General features: G+C 36.1%; 1 protein-coding gene across 3 annotated transcripts in view; it reads right to left on the bottom strand.

Annotated features, from left to right (window-relative positions):
* Positions 1-20,146, bottom strand: part of LOC131427288 (furin-like protease 1) — a 664,527-nt gene that overhangs the window by 599,320 nt on the left and 45,061 nt on the right. The window lies entirely within an intron of this gene.

Below are 20,146 nucleotides of genomic sequence, written 5' to 3'. Positions count from 1 at the left end.
TGAAATTGAGTTAAAATTGTGTTAAAATTGTGTTAAAATTGTGATGAAATTGTGTTAAAATTGTGTTAAAATTGTATCGAAATTGTGTTGAAATTGTGTTGAAATTGTGTTGAAATTGTGTTGAAATTGTGTTGAAATTGTGTTAAAATTGTATTAAAATTGTGTTGAAATTGTGTTGAAATTGTGTTGAAATTGTGTTGAAATTGTGTTAAAATTGTGTTAAAAATGTGTAAAAATTGTGTTGAAATTGTGTTATAATTGTGTTAAAATAGTGTTAATATTGTGTTGAAATTGTGTTAAATTCTATTGAAATTGTGTTAAAATTGTGTTGAAATTGTGTTGAAATTGTGCTAAAATTGTGTTAAAATTGTGTTGAAATTGTGTTGAAATTGTGTTAAAATTGTGTTGAAATTGTGTTGAAATTGTGTTGAAATTGTGTTAAAATTGTATTAAAATTGTGTTGAAATTGTGTTGAAATTGTGTTAAAATTGTATTAAAATTGTGTTGAAATTGTGTTGAAATTGTGTTGAAATTGTGTTGAAATTGTGTTAAAATTGTGTTAAAAATGTGTAAAAATTGTGTTGAAATTGTGTTATAATTGTGTTAAAATAGTGTTAATATTGTGTTGAAATTGTGTTAAATTCTATTGAAATTGTGTTAAAATTGTGTTGAAATTGTGTTGAAATTGTGCTAAAATTGTGTTAAAATTGTGTTGAAATTGTGTTGAAATTGTGTTAAAATTGTGTTGAAATTGTGTTAAAATTGTATTGAAATTGTGTTAAAAATGTGTAAAAATTGTGTTGAAATTGTGTTATAATTGTGTTGAAATTGTGTTAAAATCTATTGAAATTGTGTTAAAATTGTGTTGAAATTGTGTTGAAATTGTGTTAAAATTGTGTTAAAATTGTGTTGAAATTGTGCTAAAATTGTGTTAAAATTGTGTTGAAATTGTGTTGAAATTGTGTTAAAATTGTGTTGAAATTGTGTTAAAATTGTATTGAAATTGTGTTAAAATTTTAACAATTTTAAGAATTTTAACAATTTTAACCATTTTAACCATTTTAACAAATTTAACAATTTTAACAATTTTAACAATTTTAACAATTTTAACAATTTTAACAATTTTAACAATTTTAACAATTTTAACAATTTTAACAATTTTAACAATTTTAACAATTTTAACAATTTTAACAATTTTAACAATTTTAACAATTTTAATAATTTTAACAATTTTAATAATTTTAATAATTTTAATAATTTTAATAATTTTAATAATTTTAATAATTTTAATAATTTTAATAATTTTAATAATTTTAATAATTTTAATAATTTTAATAATTTTAATAATTTTAATAATTTTAATAATTTTAATAATTTTAATAATTTTAATAATTTTAATAATTTTAATAATTTTAATAATTTTAATAATTTTAATAATTTTAATAATTTTAACAATTTGAACAATTTGAACAATTTGAACAATTTGAACAATTTGAACAATTTGAACAATTTGAACAATTTGAACAATTTGAACAATTTGAACAATTTGAACAATTTTAACAATTTTAACCATTTTAACAATTTTAACAATTTTAACAATTTTAACAATTTTAACAATTTTAACAATTTTAACAATTTTAGCAATTTTAACAATTTTAACAATTTTAACAATTTTAACAATTTTAACAATTTTAACAATTTTAACAATTTTAACAATTTTAACAATTTTAACAATTTTAACAATTTTAACAATTTTAACAATTTTAACAATTTTAACAATTTTAACAATTTTAACAATTTTAACAATTTTAACTAGTTTAACAATTCAATTTTAACAATTTTAACAATTTTAACAATTTTAACAATTTTAACAATTTTAACAATTTTAACAATTTTAAAAATTTTAACAATTTTAACAATTTTAACAATTTTAACAATTTTAACAATTTTAACAATTTTAACAATTTTAACAATTTTAACCATTTTAACAATTTTAACAATTTTAACAATTTTAAGAATTTTAACAATTTTAACAATTTTAACAATTTTAACAATTTTAACAGTTTAAAAAGATTATAACAATTATAGCAATTTTGAAATTTTCAACAATTTTAACAGTCGAGTCTTTTATAATTCGAGTCTTAAAATTGCAACCTTTAATTTTTGTGAAAATAAAACAAATGTCCATAGTTTATAGAAATTCCGAATAAAATTTTAAATTTCCATGATATAAAAAATTTTAGTTTTCATCTTATTTTGTAATTTTTAAATTTGGTTCCCTGTAGTTATGTTTTGCTTTTTTCCTTGTTTAGCGCTCTTGGGAGCCGATGACTAATTCCATAGCTACTACGTTTCCTCTTCGACTCATCATCACAATAGCAGTTTTTTGTTAAACTAATAATGCAACATAAACTACTGAGCAAACGTTAAGTTTGTGCTATTTGCAAATCACTCTTTTTGCACCCAAGTTCAAAGTCAATACTCACGTTTAGAAAACATTAATTGCTGACGAGTCCCTGGCATCTTAGAGCGGAAGAAATGCGACTTAATGAGTAAATTGAAAACAAAATCATCACCTGATGCACTGCTTAGTCGAAAACTAAACGTAAAACGAAATAGATTTTTTCTAATTTTTAATGTTTCACAAACTTTCGAACTTGAATCTTATAATTATTACAAATTCGAACACTCAGCAATTATTACAGTTTTTCGTGAATTGCACTACTGCACGATTCTAATCATTTTTAAAATTAAAATATCAATAATTTTCACCAATTTTTTTTCTATATTTTAATATGAATAAAACTAGCGCTGACGATTTTTGGTACGATTTTATTGTTCTATATATTTTGAGAATTTTTCATTTTCATTTACTTTTAATATTACCGTTTTTTTTATCAGTATATAAACATGTTATAGTTTTAAATTTTCGCGATATTGGTTATGTTCACTAGTTTCAAAATTTTAGCATTTTATTATCATATGCTTCTTTCCAAAATATTGACAATTTTTGCCAAGCCATTTTGCTTTTATAACTCGAGATAATCGGTACAATAAACCAATTACGGAAGAGACGACAGAAACAAGGAACAAAGTAGCGATGGGAACAATAAGACGACTTCGACATGAGCAAAAATAGTAAACCAAAGGTACCGGAACTTTCAGCTACCATGTAAATCGTTTGTCACTTGCGATAATCAGCGTGCTATATGTTAATATTCCATAAAAATATTCAAAAATAAGCGTTTCATTTTAATAACAGTTAACCTCTAGAGCAAGAAAAAAAGCCGACATTTCGGCCCTTAACTTTCAGGGGAAAACGAAAGACATAAATTTTCCTTCAAGTAGATTGAAACATGGAATATAGGATTGATGTGCGGGGAAAATGACTGTTGTAGAGTATTGACATTGAGTATATTGAGTATTGCATGTTTTCGACTATTTTCAATATTTCAATCTACTTGACGAAAAATATTTGTCTGTCGTTTTGTCCTGAATATGAAGGGATATTTTCTCGGAAACGTCGGCTTTTTATTATGCTCTAAGGACTAACCGTAGAGAACAGCTTTATAGAAATATTGGCATATAGCAAACTGACTATCGTAGGTAACCAACGATTTACATGGGCGCATTGTGTTTTGGCTGAAAGCTACGTAAGAAGGAATAGTATTCTTTAAACGCATGTACATCAAACGTGAGTCATTTAGGATACACTGAAAGAAATTTTTCTATATCCTTTTTTCGATTTCAAGATTTAGTTCTGCTGATTTTTTGTATTTTGTATTGGACGAAAACGAACACCAAGTGCTGGATCATCTCGATCATCGCCAATCTCAACAAACCTAACTGACCAAACCAACTTCGTAGATTATCCACGGTGCTGTTTGGGATCTATTTTTCATTTCTACAATAACAAAATCACTATTTTCTTTTTCAACAAGAACGGAGTCAAATTTTAAATTGAGTCATTCTTTTCCGGTTCTGACATTTTAAAAATAGCTACTCGTTTACACAATCAAACACCATTGTGAACCCCGAAAAAAACCACAAATCATCCAACACCCACTTCATTGATCGTGTCTTCCCGATAGATTGAGATTGAGCCTTATATCTCGTTGGTGTGTTCGAGAACAGACAGGAAATTGACAAGCGTGATAGACGTTGGATCGACCGGTTCGACCATGCCGGGCATCCCAAACAAGCTACAAGGAGTTAGGGTGGTTATTCAATGGCTACAGATTTGTGCAGACACGTCGTTTGCAGGGGTCTCGAGCTGGTTTTGATTTATAGATGCGCTATCTATCACCGACCAAATTGTGGATGGAGCAGAGCAGCAGCAGCAGCAGCAGCAGAAACAGTATTGATTAAGGTTCAGCTCCACTCATCACGAAAATTTGCTGCCGCAGAAAGACAGACCCGGTTTTCCGAGTGGTGGAAGCAGCGAGAAACGTTGCTACACCGAAAAGACGGTGATGAGATGGCAATTTCCGGGCTTTCCGACTGCAGGATAGAGCCGACAATCGAAGTTTGGATTTTTCGTTTGTACCATTTTTCTTCCACCCGGTCGCTGGATGCCAAACCAGAAGCAGCTAGCACCGGCACAGGCCATTGTGGAAGGCACTATGCTTAAGTGCTTTAATTTATTGCTTCATGAATATTGGTTCTTACGTAACGCGATAGATTCCCGCAGGGATCTTCTTAGAGCAGCAGCAGCAGCAGCTTCACTTCAGCCAGGCTACGGCCAGGAAACGAAGTCAGTAGTACGTGTCGATGAGAGATGAAATGCGCAACGAATGTCGCCCACCCTCCCCCTTCGATCCCGATCCCGGTTAAGGGAGCTGCGCCAGCAAGTGAAAGGAAAACTCCCTGGGAAGCGATTGGGATGGAAATTTATGTCGCAATTATCGGTTGAAGAAATTCCAGAACGGGTGAGACGGTGAGGAACAACTGAGAGTTTGGCCCAAGGAGACGCCATCAACTGCAACCCGGTACGACGAATGTTCCGTTTTTTTCCTCTTTCAACTAAACTGCAGAGTACATTTAAGGTTACCGGTTCGACTAGAGGTTGATCGCAAAATTGTCAACTCCCGCCGTCCCGATGATTCAAAGCAGTGACTGATTGCAGTGTCAGTTCGGTGGTAATTTCTTTCGCTGAAAACCGCACCGAATGCAGTCCCCGTAGTAGGAGAGTATAACAAAGAACGACATAACGAATTGCATTTTTTTTCGTTGGATTGAGTCAGCTGCAAAGATCACGTTTGATAAGGATTCGCAAATAAAAAATTTATATTGAAAAACGTGCTGCCAAGTCATCATTTATTATCAAATAATTTTACGGAAATTCTTGAATGTGTCACAGTGACGATATCCAATTTCAAAGTGTTTCGTTGATCGAATAGGAGAATTTCGAGTCTATATGAAGCCGACTTAACATTTTACAAGTTACAATAATAAAATCATCACAATTGGTGTCACCATTCCTCTGAAGAATATACGTGATCACTACAATTTTGCAACGATTGAGGGTTGGTTGGTTCATTGATCACATCCACATCCGATACTTCTTTGCTGGTTTTGTTCTCTAAAATGCAGTTTTGTGACTGACTGTTCTGTCTTCTTGTAGTCTTATTAAATTTTGAGCTATTTGTGACGATGTTGGTAAAGTCTGTCCACGTTAAATTTTGGGCATCAAACGAATAACAGTAAAAAAATTACTCACAATTCAACAAAACCGTTTGTTTGTTTGTTTCAGAATAATTACCTTAGAGTGCCAGTATTTTAGGGTCATCTCTAATTTCGTTAGGCGGTAGTGCTCAAAAGTTTAAGCACCTCAAAAAAAAGTCCCTATGCTAAATTTGAGCTAAATCGGATATGGGTAAAGGGTGCCGTCCGGCGATCAAAGTTTGGAAATTTTCGATCTTGAAAAATCACCATGAAATTTCCGAAATCGAACAATTTTTCTTGGCGCCAAAGAACTTAGAACTGCATGAAACGTCGAGGTTTAGTGTCATCCCGAAAAAAAATTGTTTTTCAAAGATAGACTCTGGGGCTTCAAAAAATTTTGGGAATTCCGAAATCGAAATTTTTTTTTGAGATTTAGTGTCATTCTGAAATATTTTTTTTCAAAACCGAATTTCGTAGAATTTTTTTTAATGCCGAATGTCTTACTATTGCATTCAGAGATCTTTTTTTATAAAAAAATTTTTATTCAGGTCTATTCACGTGGCCGATGGAGCCGATTTTTTAATAGAACTCTTATTTTTAATGCAATCCATTTTCATCCAACGAGGATTGAGTAGCACATTCGTGGCTCCTCTTTTCGTTTATAGTCGCATCGTCGGTATTGGTGTTATTTCAAACGTGTTATTATGGATGGTTTCCGTTTTTTCTTCACTGTGGTTCATAATCTTATGCTCGTTGCTAGTTGCTGTAGATGCGCCTTGTACATTGATTGCAGTTGATTGCTGGTTTGATGCTGGAAGCGATTTTGAAGAAGTACTGGGTTCACTAGCTCCAGTTACCTTGTCTTTGGCTGAAGATGCCCTTTTCGTTGTTCCAGTGCAAGGTTTACCGTTGTGTGCAGGTTGTTCACAAAACAGACATGTAACCAGCTGATTTTCATAGGTAATCTGCGTTTTACACGGATGTGTCCCACCTTGACCACAAATGATGTAAGATGGAATTGCCTTACGTAGTTGGGAGATCTGGTGTTGTATCGAAAAAAAATCAATTTTAGGATATCGGACAACAACAAAAAATTCGATTTCGGAAATCTAAAAACTGTTCTAAGCCCCAAAATCGAGATTAAAAAAATTCTTTCGAGATAAAGCTTGCTTCAGATAGAATTGGAACAAAGACAATTGCCTGTATTTCAGTTATTTATTATTGAATTCAAGATCTTTTTTATACAAATGTATAAAATAAATGTAGCTGTCTTATTCCACCAGGTCGTCATCTGATTGATGTCTTTGACAACCTTCCTTTTTGCCTTGAGTCTCCTCTTCACGATTACCCAGTATTTCTTTATAGGGCGGAACTGGGGGCACTTGGGTGGGTTTAGGGTTTTCGGAACTAACTGGACCCCTTTCTCTGCATACCATTCTTGAACGACTTTGCAGTAATGACTGCCAAATCTAGCCAGAATATTACGGGATAGTCGTGGGATCGAATGGACAGCAAAATTCGTTTTTGGAGACACTCTTTTTGGTATAGTTCCGATGTCATTGTCTTATTTGTAACGAAAACTTTCGTTTTTTGCCACAGCTGCAAATGCCCTGCCAAATCATAAATTTTCTTGCAAATTTGTCGGCAAAAACAAATTTAAATTTGGCTGGAACATCCCCCCGAGCCGTTGCTAAGTAAAATTTTTGATCTGGGACTTGCCCGAAGTCAGCCTTGACATAGGTTTCATCATCCATCAGAAGACACCTGTCGAACTTGGTCAGCACCTGGTAATATAGTTTCCCAGTACGAATTTTGACCACACTATTCTGTTTTATGGTCCGATTTGGCTGTTTGCTAGCTCGATACGACTTGATTCCTTCCCGGAATCGAGTTCTCCTCACGGTACTATGGGCAGCACCGAATTTTCTGGCCAAATCACGGTCCGACAGATTAGGATTCCTCTTAATCGTCTTCAAAATCTTACCACGCAGTTTCCGGTCGACAGTTCCACTCTGACGATTGGCTTGAGGCTTCCGAATCGTCGTCAATGTTTCGTTATACCGTTTGATAACGCGCCATACGGTATTTCTGGGCAATTTCAGCTGTTTAGCTAGCCTAGATGCAGACCACAATGAATTTCCCAAAAAGCTGTGCACAAATTTTTCCCTTCTTTCGGCTTCCATGTTGATTGTTTACAGTCGATTTGCGGAATGTCAAAAATCATACGTGCAGCTGACAAAATTCCCGACACGTGGGCGCCAAGAACTTTCAAATCCGTCCACCAGGAGCGCCACAATATGAGCAAAAGTTTGTTCCAATTCTAAATGAAGCAAGCTTTAACACAAAATCATGACATTTCATGTAATTCTAAGAATTCCCTTCCTTTCTCTTTATAATGACTATTCAAGATCGCAAATTTTCAAGCTTTGACCGCCGCACAGTGGTCCAAAACTGGAAAAAGACGGTCAAAAGTCTGTACTGACTTTCTCTGATTTTTAAGAGCTAACGTGTCTTAGAAGAAGTTTTACAAGATTATATTACGCTTCTTTTGAAAGTGGCACCTCAATTTTTGTTAAGGGGGTAGTACCAATTTCGAATAAAAAAAATTTTTTTTTCGCCAAAAAATTTTTGTTTTCTATCTCATTTTGAAGAAAAAAATATTTGAATTATTTTTGCTGAAGATATAAATAATGTAAAAGAAATAGTTTTGGAGATATATTCACTTTATTTTAAACACAGTTTTTTTGGACTTATCTACGTAGAATCTCCCTCTATTACCTAAGTATCTACTACAAAGTGCACGTAAACACGCATAAACAAGCAAGCTCATGCTTGCACGTGCAACTTAAGCAAATTGTTTTGATTTTTGTTTTGTTTACTTTTTGACAATTAAAAATATTAGAAATAATCTAAGTGGAACTCGATGCAATTGTTTAGGTCTTTTCAAAGTTAGTTTTAAATATTGAAAATCCGAAAAATTATCAAAAGTGAAAAAGAAAAATGCTTTCCAAACAAAATATGAAAAAGTATTGTAAAAGTACAAACCTTTACGAAGAGATTTCATTTTTAAATGTGTAAATAAATTGAGTTATCGCGAAGCAACACGTTTTTTAAGACGATATGTTGATCGTGCGATGCTCACTTAGAGATGTGCGAAACAGCTCATACCGGTGAGCAGCTCCGAACCGATCAGCTAAAGGGAATCGATTCAATGTATCAGCTAATCAGCTCATTAAGATTGAACTGATGGTTTGTTTCGAGTGCCGTTTTTTGCGCCGTTTTTCTTACTCCGTTTTTCTTTCATATGCATGATCGAAATCATTGATGCACAAAGAACAATGCTATGCGAACTAACTTGTCTGCGAATTATTATTATGTCACATTTGAGAATATCTGCAAAAGTGGCATCCCTGAATGTACCTTAGCCTACTGAGTGAGAAGTAAGATTTCTTATTGACAATGGCTCATTCAATCTGTTGAAGAATGATAGATGCACATTTTGAAGAACTGACAAGAGTTCATACACACATTTCTTCTCATTTATAACTCTCTCTTCAAGAGCCGAAGATCCGTTCAGCTCGTAACTTGTTTCCACCTTACAAGCAGGGATGCCAGGTCATTTTTTCAAAAATCTGTGACAGGTTGTCTGTGAAAAATCTGTGCACGTTTCCCCGTTTCCATAATAGCTGATCGGAATCATTTTGATAAGCAAAAAAAATGTCTCACTATTTCCTACCGCTCTGTAATTTTTGGTGCTAAACTGTGATCAATTTTAAAAATCTGTGATTGATTTCAGAATCTGTGTAAATCTGTGACCATTTTCAGAAATCTGTGAAAATCTGTGCCATTTTTTAAATCTGTGCCATTTTTTAAATGTGTGCCATTTTTTAAATCTGTGCAAAAGGTTGAAAATCTGTGAAACACAAATTAATCTGTGAACCTGGCGTCTCTGCTTACCAGTGCGGTGAACTGGTGAGCTGCGGTTCTTTTAAAAATAGCTGTGAGCTATCAGCTCACTTTAAAGATTCGATTCACTGGAATAGCTCAGGAGCGAATTGCCCATCTCTTCGCTCACTGCAAAAGTGAGTTACAGAATAGCAGACGCCCTCCGTTCCGTTAATTCATGGTTTTAGCATGGCCATAGTGAAAATGAGTCACACGAATAGTACTCAGGATATTCTCATTGGAAAATAAATTGGTTTAGGAATATATTTTCCTATAACTATTGTAAAAGTTTGTTGCATTAAGTTGCATATTTCGCGTCGGTACAAGGTACGGATTAGATAGAAATAGGTAAAACGATGTATAACTTTTCCAGAAAAGAGTAAACCTATGCATTACCTTCTACAAAATTATGGGATTTTATATGTTCTACAACTATTCCAAACAAAGTAAGGATTAAAAAATAACTTGAAACAAGTTATGATTAGAAAACTAGTTTTAAGGGGGTTGTCATAATTCAATAACTAAAACTAACTTTGAAAAGGCCAAAAAAAAAGTTCCATCGAGTTCCACTTAGATTTTTTTTCATAGTATTGGGCATATCTTTTCCTATAAATTTTGTAAAAATCAGCTGCATAAAGTTGCATATTTCGCTTCGGTGTAAGGTTTTATCATAGGTAAAAAAAGGTATAATATTGTATAACTTTGCCAGGAAACAACAAACCTATGCACTACCTTCAACAAGAATATGGGATTTTCTATTTTCTTCAATTATTCCAAAGAAAGTATGCATAAAAAAATAACTCAAAACAAGTTATGAATAAAAAACTGATTTTAAGGGGGTTGCCATAAAAACGCTTTGTATATTCGAAACGGTGCTACCTAGACTTTTGGTATATTTGACAAAGTAAATTATTTTTAATCGTTCTAAAAGTTTGTCGAAGAAAAAAACTTTTTATCTCTTCAGAAAAAAAATTATGGTTATATTTTTTGTCAAAATAGGCCATGAACAATTAGGAATAGAATCAAATTACGCGGTATATATTTGTAAAAAATTTCTTTAAAGCAACTATATGCATTAAACGAACGGTTTAGCAGCTACTGATTTATGTCCACGTTTTTATTGATTCGAACCACTGTGCGCCGGGCGGCACCCTTTACCCATATCCGATTTAGCTCAAATTTTGCATAGGGACTTTTTTCGAGGTGCTCAAATATTTGAGCATTAGCAACAGTAGAAGAAAGATGTTCATTCTTATTTTTTTGTAAAATTCTGGAGCTTTGTGTGTTATACGCCCGCGGGAACGATTCCCCATCTTTTTCTTATGACATCATCGGTACCATTTGCTTTCTACTTAGTATCGAATAGTTTCCGCTTAACTACAGCCCAGTAGATCTATTTGGTGAAGTTGGTGGATTAGCAGTTTTTGGCACGTATTTGACCTCTTGTACTTGATGCCATTTCGGGATGGATTTCGCGTAGTGACTAGAAACAAAATCAGACCAAAACAGAGCTGCAGAATTGTGGCTTCTGAAAAATATTAAAGCAATCTCTTTCTCAGACATTCTTTCTCATATATTGATAGTGCCGGTAGAAACGAAACTTTTAGATTTTCGACCACAACAACACATGACCTGCCAAATCAAATACCTCTATGGGAATTTGGACACTTTTTTCGTCCGGGAATGCTCGGCAACTGTGTTTCTGCGCATTGCAGTTTAATAATCCAGATCCGGAAAGTTTTCGAGCACGTATGTTTCGTCGTCCATTACGGTATAGGAAAATTGTTGAAAAAAAATTGTGTATAGCTCCTTAGCACGACTTTTGGCAGTGAAATTACGTTTGTCATCACGGTTTACCATCTTTTTCTCTTGGTCTTTGTACACCATCAGTCCTAACCTTTGCTTCCTATTTTGTACATATAATTTCTACTTCCCAAAATTGATAGACACATTTCGCACAGAAAGATTGCGATTTTTTTTCAATAATGTCTCACACCTTCTTGTCCATTTGTCAGGAGCGTACCTGACATACTGTAAACGGAAAGGTTAGATTTAAAGAAACACAAACGAAGGTTAATAATACTGAAGATAGGTTAAGATGGAAGAGAAAGTTTACATTATGGGAAAGCCATGACTGCAAGTTTTGGCAGAAAAAGTGTAAGTTTTACAACATGCAGTAGGAAGAAGAGAATTATTTGATTTTACATATACTTATTGAAATTATTGAAACTTGATGCCGTAGGAAACCAGAAGTCGTGACGGTGCAACTCACCTGAAAAAGAAGAAATAAGGGAAAACTATTAATGTGAGCAGAGCTCAAAATTGTCACGCATTCTCAATGAAAGAATCCAATCCAACCGCCTCATATTCGTTTTTTCACTCTCTCATTCGTAAATGACCGCGTCCAAAACAAACGAAAAGAGACGTCTCTCGTTGCAAAAAAGAGAGTATACCAATGCCACCGTCACTCGTTCGAAACAAGAGTAACGTCTGCAGGAAGAATCGGTTGAATTTCAATTTTCATTCTTTCGTCGATATATTGAAAATCCGTGACGTTTGGCTATAATGAGTATCTAAAATATGATAAATCGAAATAATTACATCCCAGAAACCAAAACTACTATAGATTCGAGCACAAACTGTAAAAAATCACTGTAAATCTTTTCCTGTCATCGATTCTCAAGGCTTCGGTTGAAAACCGACACTGCACAGCATACGATTTTCACTGAAAACCGAAAATGACTGAAAGAGAAAAATGTAAAAAAAACGGGAGCAGGTCATTTCGCCGAAACCCATTTCGTCGGAAGTCGTTTCGCCGAATGCCATTTCGCCGAAAGTAGTTTCGCCGAATAGGTCATTTCGCCGAATCCTGGAATCCTCTTTAAATCGTAATTAGAATTGATTTAAAATATAGACAAATGAAAGTTGATAGCGTTAACGCCCGTTTTGTTGACCTACAATTGTACTTCGGCGAAATGACCCTGATCCAAAAAGAACACAACTTTGAAACTACTGTTCCGCTTATGTCGATGACTGGACATCGATCTGGTTTACATTGTTTGCAAGCGGAGCTGAGAGTGACACCATAATTTTTCGTCATTTTCGTTTATCTTGAGTCAATGAAAATAACTTCCATAAGCTCTGAATGTGAGTAAAAACATTAATCAAACGGGCAAATAAAGGCTGACTAAAAGGAAATTGGTTTGCAAATATCCAGTATTTTTTCGATCGGTTAAAATTTCAGACAATTCGAAAGATTTATAAGCTTGAAAACAAGATCGATACTTGATTCCAGTGATGCAGTGGTAGCTAGCCAAATCGCACCAAAAACTGATTTTGCCTATATGCTTGCAGTTGAACGGACATACACTGAAGTCTTTTTTTACGCGGGGGCTACGTGCCGCGTAAAAAAACCGCGCAAAAAAAACACGTAACTTAGGAAATCCACGTAAAAAATCGCGTAACTTGGAAAATCGCACAAAAACAGCCTTCGGAAATCCGCGTAAAAAACCGCAAAACTAAAGAAAAAATTTTTGATGTCGAATATCTTTGAAATGCATGAAACGTTATCCGTGTTATCCTGATTTTTTTAAAGCCAATTTTCTGATACACTGAAAAAAACTGCGTATCTTCGGAAATCCACGTAAAAAACCGCGAAACTTCGAAAATCCGCGTAAAAACAAACTGCATAACTTCGGAAATCTGCATAAAAAAAACCGCGTAGCTTCGGAAATCCGCGTAAAAAAAATCACATGAAAAAACCGCAAAAAAACGTGTAAAAAAGACCTCTGTGTAAGGAGGTGATAAAAAATTATATTTTATTCAAACTAAAAATTGATCCTTTATTGTACGAGGTTAAATTTAAAATGAAAACCGGATGAAATTTAAGTTATCCCTTCACGAATTTTCGAACTTTTGATCGAACGCTCCTCATCAAGTTCCGGACAAGTGTTGCTTCGCATTTTTTGGACACTTGAGCCCATTTTTTTTTGAACTCCTGCATGTTCTCAGCTGCCTTATCAGTCTTCTTGAAGACCCTCTTCACGATTGCCCAGTAACGTTCGATGGGTCGAAGCTAAGAGCAATTTGATGGACTGATATTTTTCTCAACGAAATGTATAGCCTTTTCCGCAAGCCAATTAAGAGTAGTTTTGGCATAGTGAGCCGACGCTGAATCCGACCAAAACAGTGGAGATGTACTATGATTCTTATATAAAGGCAGCAATCTCTTCTGGAGACACTCAGATCGAGTAATTTCTGCATTTATAGTTCCGGTGGTGTAAAAAATGGTTGACTTCAAACCACAAGAACATATTGCTTGCCATACCAGTACGCATCGCTCACATCCTCCCCAAAGACGACAGTAAAGTATTGTGGACCTGGAAGGGTTTTTGAGTCCTCATTTACATAAGTCCCATCGTCCATCAAAACGCATGCATCCGGACACTGCAAAAGACGCGAATACAATTTCCGGGCCCTTGATTTTCTGCTTCTTGTAGGTCTTCAGGTGATTTCGCCTCTTGATACGCTGGATCATTCCGACACTCGTTCCTGCTTTTTTGGCTAAATCACGTATTGACATTGATTTGTTCTTCATGATTAGAGATACCACTTTCTGGTCCAGTTTCGGGTTGGAATAACCGGGTTTTCTGCCTCTTCCTGGTAGCTCATCCAAAGAATAGTGTTCCCCAAACTTATTAATGATGGTTTTAACACTGGCATGATGAATTCCAAACCGCTTCGCCAATTTTCTCATAGTAATACCCTTCTCACTTAGCCATGTGTCCAGAACCTTAATTATCACTTCCTTTTCAATGCGCAACATTTTGAAAACGCAGAATTTCAACCGCACAAACAAGTAAACAAACGAAAACTGACAGCTACACTCTGAGCATAACAAACCATCACAAATGTACGAGGTCTGTTCAAAAAGTACCCGGAATTCTCATTTTTCTAAAACAATATTTATTTATTCGTCTACATCTATATGGTACCCTTCAAAGTAATCCCCCCTAGATTTAATACACTTATGCCAGCGTTTTTTCCAGTCTTCGAAACACCCCTGATAGTCACTTTTTGTAATGCTCTGTAGCACTCTCAGCGATTCTGCCTTTATCTCTTCAATCGATGAAAAACGCTGTCCTTTCATGGGTCTCTTCAACTTTGGGAACAGGAAAAAATCACACGGAGCTATATCTGGTGAATAAGGAGGTTGGGGCATGATTAAAGTCTTGTTTTTAGCCAAAAAATTCAAAAAAATTCAGCAGTTTTGGAACGAATTTTGCTGCCACTCGTTTCATGCCCAAAACATTTGAAAAAATATGATGGCATGAGCCAACTGATATGCCAACTTCATCAGCAACTTCTCTAATAGTGATTCGGCGATCATCCATAATCGTTTTTTCCATTTTTCCCACATTTTCATCGATTATTGACGTGCTGGGTCGACCGGAGCGTTCGTCGTCTTCAACGTCTTCGCGGCCATCTTGGAAACGCTTATACCACTCGTAAACACTTGTTTTTTTCATAGCAGACTCACCGTAGGCTCTCTGTAACATTTCGCACACTTGGTTACACTTTATCTCATTTTTCACGCAAAATTTAATACAAATTCTTTGACTCTTCAATTCTTCCATTGTTTAAACTAACAAAAATCGCCGAGCTCAAAAAAACACGTCTACACCAGCCGCTACAAGACAGAATGTAAACAATGAATGCAGCTGAAAATTTCACTATACATTAGGGACATATGTACCAACACAATAAAAAAAAATTGTCCACCGGACTCTCCAAACGCGCGCAATTAAAATATTCCGGGAACTTTTTTAACAGACCTCGTATGTGGATAGCTTATTTTCGATACACTCCTTACAAGCTTATTAATGCTTTCTTCGATGTAAATTTGACATGTTATCGACGAGGATATGACGAATCGTTCCGTGTACTGGTAACAACTGCAAATCGCTTGCCAAATCATAGGCTTCTTAGCGAACTTGTCGACACACACACACAAATTCAAATCTACTTGTTTGATTAAAATAGAAATCGATTTTGGCGTACACTACAAGAACTTTCCACGCGTCTAGGCCACGGAATTCTGCTGTTTAAAAGATCGCGTTGTATCTTCTGGTCACATCTCGGATCGAAGGACACCTTACTGCACAGCTGATGATCCATTTTTGTCTTCGTAGATCAATTGATTCCGTTCTTGTAGGTTTTCAAGCGCTCGCAAATCTGTTGTTTTCGGTTTCTTCAGCAATTTAGCCAGCTTGGAAGCTGGAATGATTACTCCGGATTTTTCAGGTCTACAAAAACCTAGTTTCTTCTTCCGAATTTCAGTTGAGGTTAGTTTCGAACGTGATCGACTACTTTGATCACCGGTTGTTCTCTATTGAAATGTGAACACTTTCAAAGATCTTCGATCCCAAACACTAGAGCCGAGTTAGCGGCGCGCGATGGGCGTACTAATTTACTTTTATCCACTCTTTACGATTACGATGTTGCGAAAAAGGACGTTTTGCAGTCCACTGCAACAGATTGCTTGCGAAACGCTGATTTTTTTTTCGAAGAGTATTTCCTGGGTGAGAATTCCTTTTTAAAGGAGGTAATATTTCGTTTGTAAATTTCGATTCTATCGATGATAAACGTGCAGGATCGATTCGCTCCGCGCTTGTTCTTCAAAGTACTCTCATGGTAGTCATTTAGGCGTACACATGACTTTTTGTGTACATACTCTCATTGTAGTTTTGCACATGTTTTGCTAATTTTTCTCATACAATTAGTTACAGTTTGTTCGTATTCTATTTAAATTTTGCTAAAGCACGAGTTATTTTAATTTGCTATCCTCGGTTAGAATTCCAACGGCTTCATTGAGCTTTGACATTCGAAAGTCATACGAGCACTAGCGATTTAGCTGCTCTAGTTAGATTCCAGAGTATCTCTCTGGTCGAACTAATTTAATTATGTTGATAAGTTGTAGTTCATTTCACTCGACCTAAACTCTTTCTCGTTTCGGTTTCCTCGATTGTCTCTCTCTCTAGACAGGGAAAAAAAATGACTGCTCTCAAACTACTAACGAGGTAATCATGGCAGACCGACATCAATTCCCGTTCCATGTTTACAATAACGCTACTACGCTCGATGATCATGAAATATTGACAAAAACACGGCCCTGAAAGCAAACAGACAAACTTTCTGGAACAACGGCGAACGAAACTAGCGTCGTGTAGCAATATTCGATTATAGAGTAAAGAACGAAAACTGAACAGTTGCGAACTTATCAGCTCATAAATAAACACGACTTTGACTGTTTTTTTTGTTTTCCGTCGTCGTAGGTAGCTCTCGACTGAACGAACGAACGAACGAACGAACGGGACGCGAAGTTTGGGGTTAGAAAAGCATCGGGGACATCGAAAGCGTTGCATTTGCCAATTTTTCTCAGTCCAAATGGAGAAAGGGAAGCGCGGATGAGGAGAAATAGGGGAAAAAAGTTTGCACAGATTGTGAGTGGATCCGGTTTTCTCATTCTTATTCAATAGACACGGAACTGTAAACCGGTGAAATGTAAAGATAGAGACGTCATCCGAAATTTATGATTATCCTTTAAGAACTGGATCCTTTACTGGTAGCGGTACGACGTAAACCAGAAACCGAAAAAATATGGCACTTAAAGTCTCCGTTTCAGTTGCAACAATTGCGAATTGATGACTGTCAGTTTTGCCGCGGGGAAAAATTCGCCGTAATCTCGCGGATTAGAACTATCAATCACAACGAGGTCGGGGTCGGCAGTGCAACAGAGATCGAGCACCGAAAATCGCGTCGATTATTTGAAATTGATTGTACCTTTGGTGGGTTGCTGCAGTATAGACTCTGCTATACCAGTAGCCAGTTGCAGCTGGAACTTCGGTGGATTTTCGAAATCAACCACAACGGCAACGTGTAGAAAGTCAATGGGGCGGGAAATAAAATTCATCCTTCCAGCTACGAACGTGGATTTTGGCCGAACTGACCGAGTTTCCATGAACGGAATCCGGTAGAAAAATATATATATTTCAGAATCGGATATGGCACTCGTGAGAGCATTTTTTACTAGGCTTGGTTGGTTGGTTGGTAAGCTTCCTCAAATCGCCAGTGTTCCTGATGAATCCTGCGATCCGAAACATCATCTGGTCTATCGGATCCAAATTAAGGATCCACGTTGGTTCGGCAGTTTAGCCTCCCACCTCGAAATATTGGTATTTCGGTGACCTCAATCTGAAAGCTTGCACATTTATTCTGTTTTTGCAATTTATCGATGCGTATTTTTAGTTTCGCATTTCTAATTCACGGTTCACGGGGCCGGTGATGGTTTTACGGTAGAATCAATACGCCAACAACATTTGGCTGTGCCAATTTTTCGTCGGTCCATCCAGAATTATTCTTCCTCTGCCGTCGCTGCGTGTAAGTAGATGGAGATCCATTATTCCGCATGGTGGACTCCCAGGCAGTACCGGAGTCGTTACTCGGTCACACTCCAAAGGTTTTCCAAATAGCCGTCGTTGTGGTTCTGGTTCTGCTTCCGAAACGAAACGGAACATCTCTGATTGATGGAATTGGTTGCTTTTCGTGTCACACGATTCCGTTTTTCGGCGGCGGCGGCGACGGCGAAATTTTCCAATGCATGAATTTTTCAGCAGCTGGTACCTCTACACGACACGAACTTATAATGCCATTTTGCGCTGTCGGATGAGAGCCCCACCGAGAGGGTGGAGGAGGAGGAGGTTAGCGGTGCCGAACAAAATATGAGTATGATTGGGTTTGTATTAGCTTTTGTTTGGATGTACGGTATTTTCGAAGTGAATTTTCCATCGAATCGTAAGTGGGTTGGATATGCTTTATGGATATCTCATTTGAGGGTTTATTGGATTTGAGTGGTTTGTTCTTTCCAAGCCAGTTGTCACCGCATGTTTTGTACGTCGAAGAATTTAGTGCCCGGTTCTTCCCGTCAAGGTTATGGCATCATTACAATTGATTCGAAGGGCTGGATTTTGCTATTTAGTTTTTAGATTTTGTCAATCCAGAACTTTTCTTGTTATTAGATTTGGCACTTCGCGCTGATCCAGATCCATTAAACCGATTCCAAAACCGATTTTTAGTGAGTAGAATTTTCGTTAGTTGAATCATGATCATGAGCAGGGTCACTGGAGAATGACACGAAACAGCAGACAGTCAAACCGCCCAAATGACAGCAGTCGCCGATTGCACTTCGCCACGACTGTAGCAGATGAAAAATGGCATAGGTCTCATGACATTTCCTCTCATGAATGTCGCCGTTTGCTCTCATCGATAGCTGTTCTACTCTTTTCAATCTGAGAATGGCTAGCCACAACAAACAGTAGCTCCTTCAAAATGCAACAACTTTTGAGAGACAGTCGCCAACAAGGCTCAACTTTGAAATTCGTTTTATGTCGATTCTCATGAGGTGTAGGGGGACATGCACAAGAATGTCTTCCTTCCGAATGTAGACGGTTTTTTGTGTATCCTTACGTGTTTTGTTTCTCTGCACTCCCGTTGGAAGGAAGCGGTTCAGTGAGAAAAGCAAAGTAAATGCTTTGACTTCCAGAAAATGGATGCACTTTTTCGATCAAACAATTAAACCCCGTTTAGCAAGAACCAGAATTGTAGAAATAATAGGAGTGCAAAACTTATTGTCTCTGCTATAAGATTTCTTGCCTTTGGGTCATACTAGAAAGGCAAAAGCTGCGCTCCTGTTACTTCGTGTATGAAATTTAAGTAAATAGTTATAATATTTTTTAAACATCTGCATGAACAAGGTATCCCGAAACCTCCCGCACGTCCAAGTTCATTAGATTTATCTCTTTGCTCGACTTCAATTCGACTAGATTGCACCTAGAAAGTATTTCCTGATTTACACGGTAGCGATCATTTACCAATCATCATCTTAATCAGCAGTAACAAAGGAATTGCTAATTCAGTTAATATTCCATATGATTTGACAAAAAATATTGACTGGATTAAATACCAAAGTAATATTTCGAGTGTCTTAACTTCAACGGAAAATATCCCCCCACTTGAAGAATATGACATCTTCGTTTTTTCGATTCTGGAGGCCGCAGAACAAGCCCAAACCAAACGATTTCTTGGTCCATCGACCAACAGAAGGCCTCCAAACCCTTGGTGGGACAAAGAGTGCTCAGATGATAAACACGCGATACAAAATGCTTTCAAGACGTTTTTAAAACGAGGAGGAGGAACTCCTCAAAATTTTGAAAAATTCTTGACTTTAGAAACCAAGTATAAGAGCATACTTCGTGCCAAGAAATGTAGCTATTGGAGACATTTTGTCGAAGGTTTGTCAAGAGAAACCTCATTGAGCACTCTTTGGAATACGGCCAGACGAATGAGGAATCGTAACGTAGGAAATGAGAGTGAGGAATACTCGAACCGATGGATATTTGATTTTGCGAAGAAAGTTTGTCCAGATTCTGTTCCTACGCAGAGCATTATTAGGGCGTCTTCTCCAAATGATGGTTCCATT

This window comes from Malaya genurostris, chromosome 2 (genome assembly GCF_030247185.1).
Source record: "Malaya genurostris strain Urasoe2022 chromosome 2, Malgen_1.1, whole genome shotgun sequence".
NCBI classification, from domain to species: Eukaryota; Metazoa; Arthropoda; class Insecta; order Diptera; family Culicidae; genus Malaya; species Malaya genurostris.
The sequence above is the reverse complement of the archived record's forward strand: the minus strand, read 5'-3'. Positions and strand labels throughout refer to the sequence as shown.